General features: G+C 42.1%; 1 pseudogene; it reads right to left on the bottom strand.

Moving 5' to 3' along the window:
• Positions 1 to 427: 427 nt before the first annotated feature.
• LOC139045281 (elongation factor G, mitochondrial-like) overlaps positions 428 to 19268 on the bottom strand; it is a 55764-nt pseudogene continuing 36923 nt past the window's right edge.

The following is a 19268-nucleotide window of genomic DNA, read 5'->3' on the forward strand; positions in this document are numbered from 1 at the left end:
TCTTAGCTCAGGGCCAGTCTTTCTCAGCAAAAAGAGGAGGATTGGCGGCAGATGTTAGCTCAGGGCTAATATTCCTCAGAGAAAAAAAACAAGAGAGAGAGGGCATTCATCATTCCTCCACCGTTTTGTGCCTTTGGGGCCCTCAGTGGATTGGATGGTGCCCGCACACATTAGTGAGAGCCATCACTTTACGTAGTCTACTCAAGCAAAAGCTAATTTCTTCAGGAACACCCTTGCAGACACACCCAGAAACAATGTTTTACCTGCTGTCTGGGTATCCCTTGGGCCAGTCAAGTTGACACATAAAATGAACCATCACAGCAACATAGGACGTGCAAACTGTTCACATTGCTGCATACGAAGCAATCATTAATACAAGAATAAGCCTGTTAATTTTTTGGTGATCCGAAAGTCACAATTTGAGACATTTACATTTTAACATGAACATTGTTTATTACATTTGGGCTTTTCACTGTGTAGTGTTGCATTTTAGGAAAAGCTTAAGCATTGACCGGTAGCCGTTACAGTTTTTCCCTTTCAAAACAATGGCAAATAGGACCGGTTGTGTTTGTGGCATTTAACACTGGATTTTCAGGACTGGCGTACTCATGTTCAGAGGGAGACGCCTATTTATAAGCAAATGCTATATTCTAGGTCAGATCTCATTCCGGAAAAAGACACCGTCCGTGTGCACCGTAGTAGGTGGGAAGTGCTTCACTGAAGAGCCTGCGAGGAGCTGTCAGCGAGGAGCAGAGCTGAGGGCGGAGGGGGTGTGGCCGGGGCGGGGCGTGGCCGGGGGCGTGGCCGGGGCGGGGCGTGGGTGTGCTTCCCACGCTCCTGGCCGTGTAGTCACAGCACCCTCTTTATTGAGCTACCCTTCACTAGCAGACATCTAAACCTGTCTTTTCCTGAAACGTCCCTGGAATCACGCTCACATGACCACGGGAACTGTTTACCAAACAACTTTGTCCCATGAACTTTTACAATAAATCAGAGATGAAGACACAGCAATTTATCAGCTACTGAGTAACCTTGTAACAAATCCTTAGTAAGCCATTTATGAAAGATCTTTCCCAACAATGCATTCATAAAATAAACATCAAAACAGGAGATATTTTTCTTTTTCCCATGGTCTCAAACCCTTGTACCAACGCGGAACACGTGAAGGACGTGTCCCACCCTCACTAGCTGCCGGCTGCCAGGCAGCGCTTCCCCCCGAGGCCGCAGGGCCCACGGGGGCGTGAGGACATCTCGAGTTGGCGGAGGGGCTGGGCTTGGCGGTGGTGGGAGACGCAGAGACAGCTCCGCGGGTGATCCAGTTACCTCCTCTGTGGCCACGAGACTGCGCCTCTCCGCCGTCACCCGCGGCGCAACTGACGGAGGGCCCCGCGCTGAGCTCCATCGCCGGGCTTGCGGGGAGGCTGGTCCCAGCCAACGAGCGAGGGCTGCAGGGACGCCGGGCACCACGACGGGCCGGGCCTGGAGACAGGCCTGCTCCAGCGCGGGACGCGGCTCCGGGACTCTGGCGGCCGCGCTGAAGCTCCCTCAGGCTGTGGGCGCCCTGGGACGGCTGCCCAGCCTTCCTCCTGGCTCCTTCCCTCAGTCAGACCCGCAGCAGTTGGACGGGCTCCCAGCTCGTCTGCCTTTCTCCCCGTTTTCTCTCACACAGATGTTTCCCCTAATAAAATCCTTTGCCTTCTAATCCCATCTTGGAGGCTGATTCTCAGCAGACCAAGAATAACACACTTTCTTAGTTTAGAACCACTGATTTAGATTCTCTTTACCCAGAATTTCTGGCTCTGCCTCCGAAATAGAAAGCTTATAATACTCAGTTGTGCGTGTTCCTCCAAATCTTGCTCTAGCCAGGTGGCTGCTTTTCTGTGAAGACGTCTGCTACTGTTTACAAGTTGCCCTCAAAATAAGCTCTTCCAGACTTAAATCCTCAGCTTTGATTCTGCTAATTAGTAATTTTCTAAATGGTGCCCTATCCACAAAACCTTAAAAATGAATAAATAAAAGCAATTGTTTTCCTTTATATTTCAATTTTCAAATTAAGATAATCAAAAACGTCTATTTTTCTGTTACATTTTTGTTCCTTTGTGATTTTTTTTAAAAAAACAAAAATATTTCTGAGTTCTGAAACACTGTTCACTGACGTGGTTATTCTCAAGTTTTACTGGGTTCAGGGACCCAGCACTTGCCCCAGAAAAAGACTTAGACATGCAAAATTTTCACAAAAACCCTACACCAAGGGTCTTTCTAGGCTAAGGAACATTTCAGAATGTCCTCGTTGCTGCTCTGAATTTAATGTATTTTGCTTCCTACTCTGAGCTACTTTTGAAAAGGAAAAGTTAAATTTGTTGTTCATGCTGATTCTTTGGAATTCATGTATAAGTCAATGGAACACATAAATGTAAGATTATATAACTTATATTTAACTCAGATGACCATTTTTTCACATAATCTTCCTGTCTGAAGCAGAGAGTTTATGGAGGAAAGTGCAGAAGATAATGTGGGACTATGGAATGCAGGTTCTGGAGACAGACTTCCTAGGTTTGAATTCCACATTGCCATTCCTTACATATAACAAGCACTCTCCCACCTCAGGGCCTTTGCACTTGCTGTACCTTCTTCCTGGAAACCCCGTTTCTCAAATATTTACATGGCTGATTCACTCACTTCTTCAGGTCATTTCTCAAGTGTGACCTTATCAGAGAGACCTTCCTTATGGGCGCCACTCTCCATCACTCTCTACCCTGACTCTGCTTTATATTTCTTCATAGAACTTGTCACCACCTGACATATCGTCTATTTGTTTCTTTACTGTCCATGTCCTCTTGAAAGGATACAAAGCTCCATGTAAGGAAGGATTTTGCACAAACATACACACACATACCCATCAACCCCATTCTAGAACAATGCCTTACACAGGGTAGGAGCTCAATAAATATTTGTTAAATAAATTGTAGAACCTTAAAATAATGTACATTTTGGGATGTTTGCACAGAACAAAGACTACTTCTAATATAATAGTCTAAATTACTTTTAACTAATAGTGCTATTCGTCTTTTAATGAGATAGATAAATGACCTTTTAAAGCAGATACTTTGGTCTGCAAAAACATAGTATGGAAGTACATATTGATTTAGTCATCTCGAGATTCCAATAAAACTTCCTTCAGTAGATGTATGTGAAAGCTCACAAATAATTATAACTAATGCGTAAATGGTGCTTACTGCTTTAAATGGTCTACTTATGTTAGTTCACTAAGTCTTTTAACAGCCCTGTGATACAGACAGTGATCCCCAGGTTACACATAAAGAAGCCCAGGCATGGAAAGCTTGTAATCTACCCAAGATCACCTAGTTAACCAGTGGCAGAGCTGGGATTCAGGCAGTCAAGTCTGGATGCAAGCTCTTAACCACTGCCTTATACGGTCTTTCTAGAACATGAAAGAGAAAACTGGAATTAATGGTCAGGGAAATGTCTATGTTTCCATTGTTTGTACTTCCTACTTACAGTGTGAACATAGCACTGCCGTGGTTATTTAAAGTGCCCAAATTGTCTTTTCTAAAACTCGAAGAAAAAAACCCAAAAGGTTAATTGCTTGAACAACCATCCCACACCACTAGTAAAGCACAATCCTTGGCCGCCTCTTTCCTGCCCCTCCTGAGCAGCTTGTTTCTACACACATTGCACCGCACTGAGTTTTCAACATCACCCTTGCAGTTCAGCCCGGGAATACGTTTCCATACCAAAGGCAGTTAGCTTGTGGAATGGTTTTCTGAGAGACAGTAGCAAAGTTGTTATAGTTTTGGGCTTGGAGAGCATTACCTGTCTAGGAATGTTCCTGAGGGGAGACGGCCCCGGGCCGGCCAATCCTGGGAGCACAGCTTCTCCTTCCTAGTCTGTGCTGCCCTGGTCCTTTGAGGGCATCAGGGTCCTTTCTGAAGGAGATATCACATTTTTTACTGATTCCAGATGTCCAATGAATTTGAGAACTGGATTTAGTCTGATCTATAATTTTGTACAGTATGCTGGAATTTTTGCCAAATCCATCTGAGGAAATAAGTTGGCAGTATTTCCAGTTTCAAAAGCAGGTGTGAAATGAATTTAAGCTTTGCAGGATGGTGAGGACCTAGGCCAGGCTCTTGATGACCACGGCTTACCACCGAGGACCGTGTGCCGGGAAGCTGTGCAGACACAGGCTGTGGATTGCAGGTGCCTCTGCAAAGACCTAGTTGTGCATCCGGCCAGTTCTGCTTCATTTTCTGGTGCAAATGGCAGCTGTGCCAGTAAGTGTCTATGGATTTGACTGAGTTGCACTGTGTTCTTTTTTTATACTCGTAATTTTGGATTTCAGAAAAGTGAAGGTGTTGAAAAGAGTTCACAGATTTTAAAACTTTACATTAACATTTTTAAAGAGCATAGAGTTTGACATTTCTCCTGAAGCAGCTGCTTCATCACTATTGATTGCCTTGACTTCCAGTTCTAGAAATAAACAGAAGTTCTATCTCACAAATGTTCAAACTAGGACTTAGCAGAGGCTCACAGACAACTAAGTCTATTCTTAGTTCCCCAAGAGCTCACCAAATCTCGTGCTTTATTCGTAATCCATGGGCCTAGCATTATTGGCTCTCTCTATCTCACATTCTTTTGAGAATAAGTAGAATATAAATAAATTCCAAACACATTTTTAAAAAGTCCCTTTGTATTATAACCCTCATCCATGCAGTGGACGCTTCATGATTGGGTCCCAGTATTTCATTTCTCCTTTCTAACCTCCACTTTCCTTTTAGGGACCCATGAGGTTCTCGGAATACTGTTTCTATCCTCAGCCCCTAAGATAGAGCAGGTGACACAGGCTAAGTCCATGACTCAGTCAGAGTCTGAGGGGTGGGATGTGGAAATGGGAGGCTTGAAACAAGAGCAAATGTTTTGCTACCATGAAGAAAGCCAACCTGAAGAAGAAGCCAGTACACGGGGCAGACAGAGTTGAGAACATGAGGTGGGGAAAAAAGCCAGAGTACTGATGACATCAAGAAACTCTAGCTCAAACCCCCTGAAGCCTGCCTCCCTCTGGACTTTAGCCAATGAATTGGTTTTATTGTTTAGATCTGAACTGTGGCTTCTGTTACTTGCAATTTAAAACTTTCTAATAATAGTCTTTTGCAAGGTATAAACTGGTTCCCAGAGGCAGTTTCTTAATACTGGAACTCTATCTGCCCCACTTTATGGACTAGGATGCTTTTGGCTGCAACTGTAGTGGCTTAACCAATGAGATCCAGGACCACCATGTTGTACGACGTGGAGAGTTCTCCCCGGAGTTATGCAACACAGTGGCTCTGATGAGGCTGTTTATAACACCACTCAACAAGAAGTTCAGAAGCAGGCCTGCTGCAGACTTGGTTAATGTGCAGCTCGAGAAGTCTTTAAAGACCTGGATCCTTCAGCTTTCCACTCTGCATCCTCAGTGGATTGGCTTGGCTCCTCGTAGTCCCAAGACAGCTGACACGGAGGAGATATTTTCCTCAGAAGTGCCCCACAGACTTTGACTCATATCTCATTGACCAGGACTGGGTCACCTACCTACACAAAAGCAAAAACAAATGGGGTTGGGCAAATCATAATCTATATTTTGGGGCTCAAGATGGATCCCACTTCCCTGTGTACACTGCCGTTTGACAATCTGAAAAAAATTAGGGTTCTTAACATGGCTGCATTGGCGACTAACAGTGTTTGCCATATCCACCAAGGATATCATCGAAAATATCTGTTACAAACCTTTTTGTTTTCTACCTTGAGAGAAACATTTTTTTTTTTAAAAGATTTTATTATTTCCCTTTTCTCCCCAACACCCCCCGGTACATAGTTGTATATTCTTCGTTGTGGATTCTTCTAGTTGTGGTATGTGGGACGCTGCCTCAGCGTGGTTTGATGAGCAGTGCCATGTCCGTGCCCAGGATTCGAACCAACGAAACACTGGGCTGCCTGCAGCGGAGCGCGCGAACTTAACCACTCGGCCACGGGGCCAGCCCCTTGAGAGAAATATTTTTATCAAAATGTTCAAAGCACAATCATACAGTGGAAATAAAAAAGTGATTTTCAAATCCAATTTTTTATGTCTGTTTTATTGTATGTCAATTTTACCTCAATAAAGCTATTAAAATATTTGTTATTAGTAGTGGTATCACAATTGTCATGCTTGACTCATATTTTAATACTAAAACACAAAGTCCCTGGACCTGGGCGAATTCAACATCAAAGATATTAAAAGAGGAGGACGCTCAATTAATCTGTTGTGTAGCAAGATCTATCAGATGTAGAAGCTACTATCCTCTCAATACCCTCTCTTGAGGAAAATAAGTTGAGAGCCACACAAGAGTTAAAATATTTGTTTCGCATACCTGTGATTCAAGATATATTATTGCAAAACCTAGTTATATTTTTGAGACTAGAAGCAAAGTTTAACCAACAGCAACTTAAGAAATGACAAAATGAAGAAACAGAAAAAACTAGATAGGTAAGGAAAAGGAAATTGAACTAAAGAAAAAGGAAAATAGACAAGGGGAGTAATAAAAATATTTTTCAAAAATTATATATGCCTGGCTATCATTAAAAAACCACCCAAATATAAGTGATATCTATGTTTTCAGAGATATTGCTATTCGTATAATACTCATTTCTTTTGAGTTTTCCAGTATCATCAGTCTCTCACTATAGAATTACATTTGCTATGCCATATTATTTATTCTGTATTAAATTGCTCTGGCAATAATCAAAGACATGCTGTGGGTTTCTGTAACGTCCTGACCTATGGTTCTCCTTCAGTCCTCTTACTTTGATTAGTATGGTAGTTCTCCTGCTACCCTAGAATGGATTCCAGAAATGGAGAAATTGGCTTTGGCTTAATATTTATTACTTCCACTTTTCTTATAATAAGCTCTTAGGTCCCACTTATTTCAACATACATCTCCTGCCTTTTCATTGTTTTGTTGTTTATAATGTCATTGGCAAACACTGCGGGGGGAAAACCAGCTCTAACATAGCGAAATTCTGTCTGTAATTATCATGGTAGATAGTGGTAACAATTGTATTATGGCTTCTCTTTGTTTAATATAATTCAGCTTATATTTGTTAATCAAACGTTTAGTGACAATATGTTGTAAATTGCTGCTTCTGAGATGCATCATTTTCTAGTGTCACATCCTCTACATCTCTCTCTCCTTGACCGGGGTTAAAGTGACACACATTTCTTTGTGTCCACATGTACTGGATGGATTCCAAAGCTGCAGCTGCAGAAATCTCAGGTGAATTTTCAATGACATTTTAAATTGGTGCTTCAACTGGAAAAATCTCAGATGGTGATTGTGATAGGCAGCCTCTAAAACAGCTCCCAGCAATCCCATCCTTCTGGTGTTCATGAGCTTGTGCAGGCCCTCCCCTTGAGCGTGGGCTGGACCAGTGCTCCCTTCTAATAGATAGTGTACGGTAAAAGTAAGTGATGGGATGTCGCCCCTGAGATAAGGTTACAAAAAGACTGTGGCTTCCATCTTGGGCTTTCCTTCTGAGGGAAGCCAGCTGCCGTGTTGTGAGTCCCCAGTGGAGAGGCCCACGTGGCAAAGAGCTGAGGGAGGCCCCCAGCCCACAGCCAGCAGGTAACTGCAGCACCTCAGTCCAACAACCCCTGAGGAACCGAATCCTGCTGAGAACCACGTGACCGAGCCTGGGGGTGAATCCTCACCCAGTCAAGGCTTCAGATATCACCCTGACTGCAACTGGAGCCCCAGGCACCCTGCTAGGCTGCACCCAGACCTCTGACCCAAAGGAACAGTGACATAACAAATGTTTCATGTTTTCAGTCTCTAAATTCTGAAGTAACTTAAGCAAGAATTGATAACTAATATAGCGGCCAATTTAGTCCTTTTTTCCCCCAAAGACTGAATTGAGAATATTGTAAAATGGACTGTTAGCTCTGAAAAAACAAGAGTGGTCCAAGATTACCAGCTCACTTCTTGAAGTAGCCCCACTCCCTCTGTTTCAATGGCGAGGTGGGGAGTGGGGGGCAGGACCTCCTCTACCACCATATAGTCTGTCCATAATTAGTATTGTTAAATATATTAGGGTCCATTTTTCATTGCCTCTTTTTCAAAATAGGTTTGAGGCAGTTTATATTAAAGAGCATAAACACAATACAATTAACATTGCAATAGGAAATCAAGGCCAGGAGAAGAAGACTGCATTGCATCTACCGAGGGCGATGGTGGGAGGCAGAACGACGGCCCCCAAAGATGCCCACACCCTAATCCCTAGATCCTGTGAGCGTGTTATGTTAGATGGCAATGGGGAGTCAAGTTTGCAGATGGAATTAGATGTGCTGAAAGCTGACCTTAAAATAAGGAGATTATCCTGGATCATCTGGGTGGGCCCGGAGTAATCCCAAGAGCCCTTAAATGGGGAACGGGAAGAACCAGAGACTTGGCGTCAGGAGAAAGAATTGACCGGCCACTGCCGGCTTTGAAGATGGAAGGGGCCCAAGCAAGGGAGTGATCTTTTTCTAAGTTTTCAGACCCTTGTCATTTTATCTGGTCATCAGACGAAAAGATTTCAGGGGCAAATAGGCACCAAGGCAGGCTAATAATTTCAAGCGACTTCAAGCCTCTGCTCTTTCAGTATTGACTCACCGTTTACGTAGAGAGGCTGAGAGTAGTGTGCAGGAAGGGCCCTGCTCTGAGAAGTTCAGCTCAGGCTGCAAATCTGCAAGTCCCACACACTCGGGGAAACAGAAGCCCCGTCACAAACACACCGCACAGACCTACACATCTTAGAAGGAGTTTAGCCATGATTTGCTGCTTCTTGAGCAAGCCGCCTTGGAGATGGGTATCCCCCACCCATCACTGTAGAAAAGTGTTCTGACCCATCCCCTTCCCCTGTCTTTCTCCACTGCAGCCACGCTGGCCTCGTTCCTGTTCCTAAATGCCCCTGCAAGCTCCTGCCTCCTGGCCTTTGTGTTTCTGTTTCCTCTTTCTGGTATGTTCTTCCCCATTGCTCCCTCACCCTTTTCAGATCTCTGCTGAAAGTCACCTTGACAGAAAAGCCTTCCCTCTCCATCCTGTGTAGAGTGCTCCTCCCCTGTCACTGTCCCCTTAATCCGCTTTCCTCTCCTTCGTAGCCCCCGTCACTGCCTGACATTTTCTATAGTGATTCTGCACCGTCTCTGTCCCCCACTAGAATGTGGTCTCCACAAGGGCAGGGTTCTGGCTTTCTGATCACTCTTCATCCCCAGCATCCAGGACAATGCTAGGTGTACAGAAAGCACACAGTGAGTATTTAATGAACAAGTGAATGAATGCTTTCTAACCACCTATTGTCATCTCCCCCAGAGAAGTTTCCATAAATGGACTTTTCTCCATCTTGCTTCATTTTCACTGCTGTCTATACCATCCAGTGATGTGGGGAGTTCTCTGGCACCTGGGACGCTCCTTGTTGGCCCCGTCCTTGACTGGACTCTGCGAATCCACAAATTTGACCTGTATATGCTCGTTAGAGGGTCAGTAACATCTGTTCTATTCACCTAGAACTTACTTATCCCAAGTCGAATCTAGATCTCTAATAAATAACAGATCTTAGTGCATTGTTTTCAAACTTATTTTAGCCCCAATCCCTTTGTTCAAAGGAGGAGCAGAAGTCTAACACGTAAAACTAAATAAAGCAGCTATGCTCATTCCTGCTCCAAACTCACCCCTCCACACCTAAAACTCCCCAGGGGGCTCCACACCTCCCTGCTCTTCTGAGACCACACAGCGGAAAACATCCGTCTCCAGGCATATGTTATTCCTGGGGATCCCTCAGTTCAGGGGTCAATAACAACAAGGTCTCCTGAGCACTGTATACTCTGAGCATTTTTTTTACCACTTTACTACCATCGGAGTCATGGGAATATGTCTAAAGAGTAAGAATTTAGGGAGTTCCACCATCTCTTTCTTTCGGCAGACATGTCCCTTTGGTCTGTGTAATCCAGGGTCTGCTAGTCCTTTCTCAGATTCCACAACATCTGCCCAAAGGTTTAAGATGTTTAAATCCCGGCAACGTTAATGAGACAATATCGTTAATGAAATGGAGGGAAAGCCCTACATAGTCTACTTTTTTCTGTTACAAAAGTCATATACGGTCATTGTAAAAGTTCTCTCAAATACAGAAATGAATGAGATAGACGTGACCCCTGACGTCGGGCTGCGGCACAGCTGCAGTAACATCTCCCCTCTCTTCCCTTCCATCACCTGTGCCCCGTGTGCTCCTGTGTGCAGGAAGTCCAGGGCCTCCTTCCTGAGGCTCCCTCTCCTTCTTCCCCCTATCTGGCCAAGAACCCCGGGCTCACTCAGGCAGAAGTGCCAGGCCTGCTGCTTCCAAACAGCACAGTGTCACCAGTGAATAGCTGATCCCTTTCTTGGCTGATTTTCTTGTGTTGCTTCCACTCAGGATTGCTGTGAAAGTGGTGGTCTGCTGCCCTTGCTGAGCCACACTTGACGACGTCACCAGGGTCCCTGTATCCCTCCTCAGCACTGTGAACATTCACCATACACACGCGGCTGAATGTGGCCACTCAGACAGGGAGGAAGACTCAGGCAGGAGCTGCTCCACAGAGGAGTCCTCCTCTGGGGCCCACAGACCCCGGAATTTCACTATAATTTGTTTCTGTGAAATGATATGTATTCAATTTTGTGCTTTTAAAAATGTTATTCTGAGAACGTGTTCATAGGTTTCACCAGACTATCTAAAGAGTGCATGGCACAAAAATGGTTAAGAACCCCTTGGAGAATGACAATTCTCATGCTCAAAGTTCTGTATTCTCAGACGCCCATCACATATAATACATAAAAAGTAAAAGTCTCTTGCAATCCTGGTCTTCATTGTCTCCCCTAAGCCTGGTTCTCCTCTTGAGTTTCCTGATAAATTTGAGATTCTTCCTTGAGCCCTCAAATGCCAACCGCTGTGGATTTTCCCTCCTAAATATTTCTTGAATCCATCTACTCCTCACCTTCCATGGCTACCGTGCTGGGCCACCATTCTTCTCTTCCCAGGAGCATTGCCATGGCCTCCCGGCAAATCCACTGCTCCCCTACTAGTGCCCATTCCTGCTCCTGAACTCCTGACATTTGAGCAGACACCTGAAGAAGGTGAGGGAGCAAGTTAAACAGATGGTGGGAAATCTGGTAGGAGGATCGTGTTCAGGCAAAATGAATGGCAGGTGCACCAACTCTGAGAAGGGAGTGTGCACAGGGATTGGAAGCCAGTATGAAAGGAAAGGAATGAGTGTGTCAGGGTGAATGGTAAGAAGGTGGGGGACAGTGCACAGATCAACTAGGGCATTCTAAGTCACTGTAAAGACTTTGGCATTTACTCAGAATAAGATGGAAGCCATTGGAAGGCTCTCGGCAAGGAAATAATATGACTTGACTTCCGGTTTTTGTGTTGACAACGGACTGCAGATGAGCTAGGGTGAAATCAAGGAGATCAGTCTGGATTGCAGTAATCCAGGGACCCACGGTGGGAACAGAAGTGGTCAGATTCTGTATATATTTTGAAGATAGAGCCCACAGGATGTGCTGATGGGTTAAGTGTGGGTGAGAGAGAGAGAGAAGAGTCAAATATGATTCCTAGGTTTTTTCCCTGTGCACCTGGTAAAATGGAGTTGCCATTTACTGAGATATTAGCCTATCAATAATGATGCCTATCTTTCTAGATTCATTTTTTCAATGCACAGAGAAAAATAGGTTTATTTTACAAAAATAGGATCAACTTGCTTTAAAAAGTCACACTTATAAGAGTAACACATCCTCCGGGTAGAAATTCAAACAGGAGAGACGGGACTACATTGAAAAGTGAAGTACTCCCCATCTCACATTTCCACACACTAGACACAGTCACTTTTAAGATTTCTTTTTGTATCATTTCAGAAAAAAATTTTTGCATATACAAATATTTATGTATGTTCTTTTTCATATTAATAAGATGATACTATTCGTAACATTTTTTATACTTGATTATTTTTATATCATTTATAGATCTACCTCTTCATTCTTAATCTTCGCACAATATGCCACTGGGTGCATGTACAATTATCCCTTACCTAGATAGGTATTTTAGATTAACTCTAGTGTTTTACGACTTTCTTTTTTAAATGCCTCTACTGTCTCAGCCAGGTGATCAAGAACAACATCAACAGTGATAAATCATGTTAATAGCATGCACACTTGATATGATATGTTCAAAGTGACATTTTACCTCTGTGGTCTTCCTCCCCAAACTTATAACTGCAGTCTAACCATGAGAAAAATGTCATACAAATTCCAATAGAGGGGTATCCTACAAATTGCTTAACCAGTACTCCTCCAAACTGTCAAGATAAGCAAAAACAGGGTAAGTCTGAGAAACTGTCATATCCAAGAAGAGTCTAAGGAGATATGGCAAGTAAATATAACATAATATCCTGGATGAGACCCTAGAACAAACAAAGACATTAGGTAAAAAACAAGAAAAAGAATCTATGTGAGATGATGGACATTAGCTGAACCTGTTGTGGAAATCATTTTACGGTATTTGTAAATCAAACCATCATGCCATATACCTTAAACGTACGTGGGGTTGTATGTCAATTATTTCTCAATAAAAAAATAATACTTTTTTCTCTGGAAAATAACTAAGGAAATCTGAGTGCATTACAGACTTTAGTTACTAATAATGTATCAATATTGGTTCATTAATTGTAACAAATGTACTAATGTAAGATCTTCATAATAGGGGAACCTGAGTGCGGGGGTTTATGGGAACTCTCTGTACTATCTTCTCAACTTCTCTGCAAGTCTAAAACTGTTCTAAAAAAAAAGTCTGGCAAAAAAGGCAAATTTCATAGAGAGAACTTGTATATATCTTTATATATATTTAGAAAAGTGGAATGCTGAGTTAAAGCATTTCTGCATTTAAATTTTTGATAGTGACAAACTGCCCTACTGTTTACTCTCCTGCCAGCAAGATATGAGTGCAACTTGTTCTTTTCCTCTTAGTAATGTTTAGTGGCCTATGTTGCTATTTCTAATGGCTATGTACTCTCTTCTATGGATATATCTTAATTCATTTAACCAATCCCCTGTCATAAAATGTAAGCTGTTTCTGATGCTGCAGTATACATCTTTGTTCATCTTTACACATGATGCTTACTTAGGATTAACTCCTCTAAGTGGAATTGCTGAATTCAAGGCCTTACACATTAAAAAATCTCCACACATATTGCCTAACTAACCTCTAGAAAAGCTGTGCCGATTGACATTGCTACCAACAAAGTCTATTTCCTCACATGCTCACCAACGTGACTTTTCATCTTTGCCAACCTAACAGGAAAAAGAAAAAGGTATCTCACTCTAATTTACGTTCCTTTGATTGTTCCTGAGTCTGAGGTCTTTTCAAACGCTTGTTGGTCATTTGCATTTCTTCTTTGAGTTGTCTTTTCTTGTCCTTTGCTCATTTGTCTATCAAGTAGGTTATCTTTTTCATAATTTATTTGCAAAGGCTCTTTGTGCATTACGAATATTAACTTTATTTCCTGTCATATATGCTTAAGTATTTTCCTCAATTTTTGCATTTTAGCTGTTTTTGGTGTCTTTTGATGCACTCGCAGTCAATCTTTTTTTACAATTTCTGGTTTTGGTACATGCTAACAAAACTTCTTCCCTTCAAAGACTATATTTTCTCCTATTACTTCAATGTTTTCCCTTTTACATATAAACATTTCACATTCCTCATAATTATTTTAATGTATGGTATGAAGTAGGAATATGTACATATTCCTGTATTATATTATATATATTTCAAATGGCTATTCAATTAACATATATTGAACGATCTGTGTATTCTCCCCTTGACTGGAAATATGGAAATACACTATCTACATCATACCATTAATCAATTAGTATGCATAGAATCTCTACATTTCACTTTATTTATTGATTCCTGGATGAGTACCACACTATTTAATAACTGTAATTGATGATATGACCATATGTTTTGATATTGTGTAGGGCAAGTCTCCTATGACTAATCTTCATCTTCAAAATATTCATGGTGATTTTAAGTAATTTATTCTCCCAGAGGAACTTTAGAATGCATTTTTCATCTCTTCTCCACACCCACCCAGACTCTTTTTGAGGTTTGGATTAGGAGTGCATTGAATTTATTAGGGAGAATTGTTATGTTTAAAATATTGAAACTCCTCATTCAGGAATATGACATATTTCTCAAATTATTCAAGTCTTCTTTTAAATTCAACATATTAGTGTCAGATATTCCTTGGTAAGTTTATTCTACTTATTTTATAGGTTATTATTGTAAGTAGAGTTTCCTTCCAGTATACTTTCTTACCAATTATAGCTAAAGAAAAGCTATCGCATAAATGAGATTGGTCTGCGTGTGTGTGTGTGTGTGTTTTTGCGAGTGTGTATGTGGTGGTGGTGGTGTTGTGATTCTAAACTTCATCAAGTTTCGTATTAATGTTATGCCAGCCTTGAATGTTATGTGAGTTTATCACTGTTGGCTTGCTTATAATCTCTGCTTAGTCCATATGACCATGATGTATATGCTAATATTTTAAAAATATTCATCTTATATCTGGATATCTGATCTTTCCATCGGTCTGATATATTTTTAAGTTGACTATCCTGGGATTCCTAGGTATATATCTAGAATATATCATTGCAAATAATAGTTTTGCTTTTCCTTTCTGATACTATGCTTTTTATTTTTCTTGTAGCATTGACTAGAACATTCAACAGAATGATAAAAAATAGCAAAAATGATAGTGTAAAAGATGATATGAATCGAGCTATGTTAAAATAGAGCTAAGGGCAGGCCCCATGGCCGAGTGGTTAAGTTCGCATGCTCTGCTCCCGTGGCCCAGGGTTTTGCTGGTTCGGATCCTGGGCATGGACATGACATCACTCATCAAGCCATGCTGAGGCAGCATCCCACATGCCACAACTAGAAGGAGCCACAACTAAAAATACACAACTATGTACCAGGGGGCTTTGGGGAGAAAAAGGAAAAATAAAATCTTTAAAACAGAGCCAGAGCAGCCATTTCAGAGGAATTGCCTTGCATGTCTTGTTTTCTTTATCTTCCAAACTAGACCAAAACATCAACATTCCAAGAAGTCACTAACAAAAAGAATATCTTGTTTGTTAGGACTCATGAAATTGGACTCTGCTGATGACTGAATCACTAAACAATCAACGAAGTACGAGTCTAGCCTTTTTGCCTGATGGCTGAACCTCAAGCCAATCTATGAAGGACATCCCAGCCTCACCTCATCTAGCATCAGTTAACCCTCTTGATACTACTCACCTCAGTCTCCTCCATTTTTCCTATGAAAATCCTAAGCCCCTCTCCTGTAATTGGGACACTATTTGGGTTTCTACCTGAATCTGTCCTCCCCAATTGCAATTCCTTGATCTCAAATAAACACTTTGCCTCTTAAACTGGTTTTTGTTTTTGTAGGTTGAAATAGAAACCCGTGCCTAATTTCTAATCTTAACAGAAATAGGTCTAGTCTGGTATTTCACTCTTAAGTACAATGTGTGCTAGTGATTTCTGGAACATAATTTTGATATTATTAAGGTAGTTGTCTTTTTCTCCTAGTTTACCGTCAGGAATTAATATTTAATCTTATGGAATTTACTTTTTCATCTATAGTGATGATGATTTCATATTCCCCCTTTAATTTGTTAATGTATAGTAACTGATTCTATAATATTGAAGCAATCTTGCTTTCCCTTGAGCATCCTCACTTTTGCTGCTGGGCTCCTGGCTGACCAGTACTCACTCTGCCCCTCATCTAGTGGTGTATATTGTTACCTCCCCACCAACAGTGTCTGCTTGGACCAATAAAAATACGCGATCAATGCACTTCAGTCCACAGGCATTATATTACCTGACTGAAAAAGATGAGTTCTTGGGGCTGGCCCTGTGGCCAAGTGGTTAAGTTCGCGTCATCCGCTTCGGCGGCCCAGGGTTTCGCCTGTTAGAATCCTGGGCGTGGACATGGCACCGCTTACCGGGCCATGCTGAGGCAGCGTCCCACATGCCACAACTAGAAGGACCCACAACTAAAATAAATAAATAGAGAAATGCATTTGATATTCTGCAAACCTGAATGATTGGTTATCTGAAAATGTCTTAGACAGATGATGTGTGTGTTTGAACAAGATAGTTAGTTCAGTTGTTCCCTTTTTAATTATACCATATATAAAAATCAGGTCTAGCTTGTTTATTCCAGACTTCATGGTAATCTGTTTTTATAAAAGTTAGTTTGAAGTTTATGAGAATATAAAATCTTAACTCTTAAGTCTTTGTTGTTTGAGAAAGTGTTTCTGAGCCAGCCCTGATGGCCTAGTGGTTAAAGTTTGGCGCATTCGGCTATAGCAGCCCAGGTTCAGTTCCTGGGCACGGAACCACAGCACTTGTCTGTCAGTAGCCATGCTGTGGCAGCAGCTCACGTAGAGGGCCTTAGAAGGACCTACAACTGGGATATACAACTATGGACAGGGGCTTTGGGGAGGAAAAGAAGAAAAAGGGAGATTGGCAGCAGATGTTGGTGCATCTTTCCCAGCAAAAAAAACCAACAAGAAACAAGAAAATGTTTCTATCAAGGAGAAAAAGAACAGAAAATCTGCTATCACTCTCTCATGCTACTGTCATCCTTTTGTAACTTTGGAAGTAGAACTATGTGATTGTGCTCATACTCTTCTAATTTTCTGTATCATCTCCTGTTAATTTTATTAGTGTTTCATGCCTTTAATTTGCCACTAAAATAAGATGTGTATGTGTCTATTCATTTTTATAATGGAAAGTAATTGAGCATGTATTACTTAAAGATGTTTTTATAAAAGTTAGTTTGAAGTTTATGAGAATATAAAATCATGCATATTTTAGCATACTAAATACTATAACATATTGGGAAGCTGTCATAAGGCATACATTTTAAATAACACTTTTGCATAAATTCACTTGATAGAGCAAATCTCAATAGATACTGTGATGATTCCCCTTTTCCCTAAATCATTAGGCTGATGGTATCTTGAATCATTATATTCAAATATGAAAACACACTTTAATAAATAATTGTACTTAGAACAATATAACATCTATACATCATATAGCAGAGAATTCATAGAAACTTTTTTCCTCCCAGTTTGTTTACCATAGAAATCAAATAAAAGTTGAATTAAGCATGTATTTCTTCTTATGCCACAGTGCTCCCTAGGTGCCACTTATAAAATAGGTGACATATAGAGATTCAATGTCAATTCTTTATGTCTACATGATGCTGAAAGTGACTTCAGAATTTATTTTTACCGTAATGCTAAAGTCAACCAATATAAAAAAGAAAGCTCTCTGTACCTTGTAGTTCACATACTTTTTCTTTATGGATGACTGTTGTTGTTTCTGGAACCCTGGGTCTTTTGGGAATGCAAGGATATTAACAATTTGGTGAATGTGACCTTGATAATAAGGCCAAGTTGCATACTTGGGCTCCTTGCCACTTTAGTGATTTTCCCGGTATCTGGCAGTATCAGAGGTTTTCATTACTGTACCTTCATGGCTCCATTATCCTTTACTGTCACAGGGCAGTTGCAGGAGCACCTTGGAATCAGATGGTGCCCTGCATGTCACAAAGTGATGGTGTTAGAGGTGGGGCCTTTGGGATGTGATTAGGTCAGCAAGGTGAAGCCCTCATAAATAGGATTAGTGCCTTTATAAAAGAGACCCCAGAGGACTCCCTTGCCCTTTCTGCCATGTGGAGACACAGTGAGAAGTTGGCTGCCTATGAACCAGGGAGTGGGCCCTCATCAGACACCGAATCTTCCCGGCACCTTGATCTTCAACTTCCCAGCCTCCAGAACTATGTGAAATAAATTTCCACTGTTTATAAGCTAGCTGATCTGTGGTATTTTTGTTGCAGCAGCCTGAATGGACTAAGACAGTGGTCTTAGGCTGACGGAGCTAGGACAATTTGGAGTCTGCTGAGGTTTGACCTACACCCTCGCTGCAGTGAATTAGGACCTTCAGTTTGGCAGTAATGTACATATCTGAGGCCTCTTGAGGCCCCCTGTCCCTGATTACATGGATTTTGCAGTGCATCGGCATTCTGATGATCTCTTTGACCCCGATGTCATGCTTATTGTCTCCTGGGGTTTGGGGAATCTGATCAGACTTCGGAGTCCTCCGGTGAATTTGGCTTTAAGTCCCATCTCCTATCTTGTGCCTGCCCACCCACCATCTTCTATTGTCGGTGAAAACTTTCCTCAGTCTTTGTGTATGAGAAGTCGGCTTGGGGAGAGACCTTCTGTCCACCCACGTTGCCTTCTAACCCCACGTTTCTCAGGTTAGCAGTCAGGCGGTCTAACGTTAGGGTTAAAGCCCGAGGCAGACATGGAGTGGTTTGCGTTTGATAGAGCATCAGGCGGCTTTCCATGGGGCTGTCAGCGGACGGACTTGTGCTACCTGCTGGCGCAGCTGCAGCCCGGAATCGTAGTGGCCGCTCCGGGGAACTTTGAAATGAACAGGACTTTCACTGGAGAGGCGCCTTAGAAGAACACACCAACAGAAAAACAGCAGACAAACCCTCAAGAGGAGAGCCTCTGTGTTCTTCGTCTAAAAGAGACCACTTTGTTTAGGTAGACCACTCACCTTTCATGTCATTCTTAAGGGCTTTTTCACTGTGTGGCTAACATTTCAACTTTCTCTTCTCCGTGAAGAGGAAGGCAATCAGCCTTTTCCAGGGGTACTTTCACGGTAGTATTATCAAACTCAGTAACCGAGGAGGCCCATCAGACAGGGGCTTTAATGCCTTAGCAGCCTCTGTAGGCAAACCAAAGCCTAGGCCTGTAGCGCCCCGGGGCTGAGAGTTGCGACCGCAAACCCTCGGGCCCCAGCCACCCACCAGGCTTCCCAAAGAAGGCGCCCGCGGAAGCCGCAGCCCGCCTAGTGATCGCCTTGCTTGGCCTCTGCCTCTTCTCTACAAAGTCTTCCCCTGGCTCCCGCTGGTGGGCTGTTCCTGACCACTTCCCATTTGCTGCTGCCAGATTTTAACCCATTTTTGCTCAAAGTCAAAATTTTTAATATGCCTCAATTTATCTTTTAATGGTATAAAGCTGGCTCTAGCTCACCTTTTTTCCTATTTCTCTTTTTCCTCTCACTTGAAAATTTTTAAAGATGAA

This window comes from Equus asinus, chromosome 5, assembly GCF_041296235.1.
Source record: "Equus asinus isolate D_3611 breed Donkey chromosome 5, EquAss-T2T_v2, whole genome shotgun sequence".
Taxonomy (NCBI): Eukaryota; Metazoa; Chordata; class Mammalia; order Perissodactyla; family Equidae; genus Equus; species Equus asinus.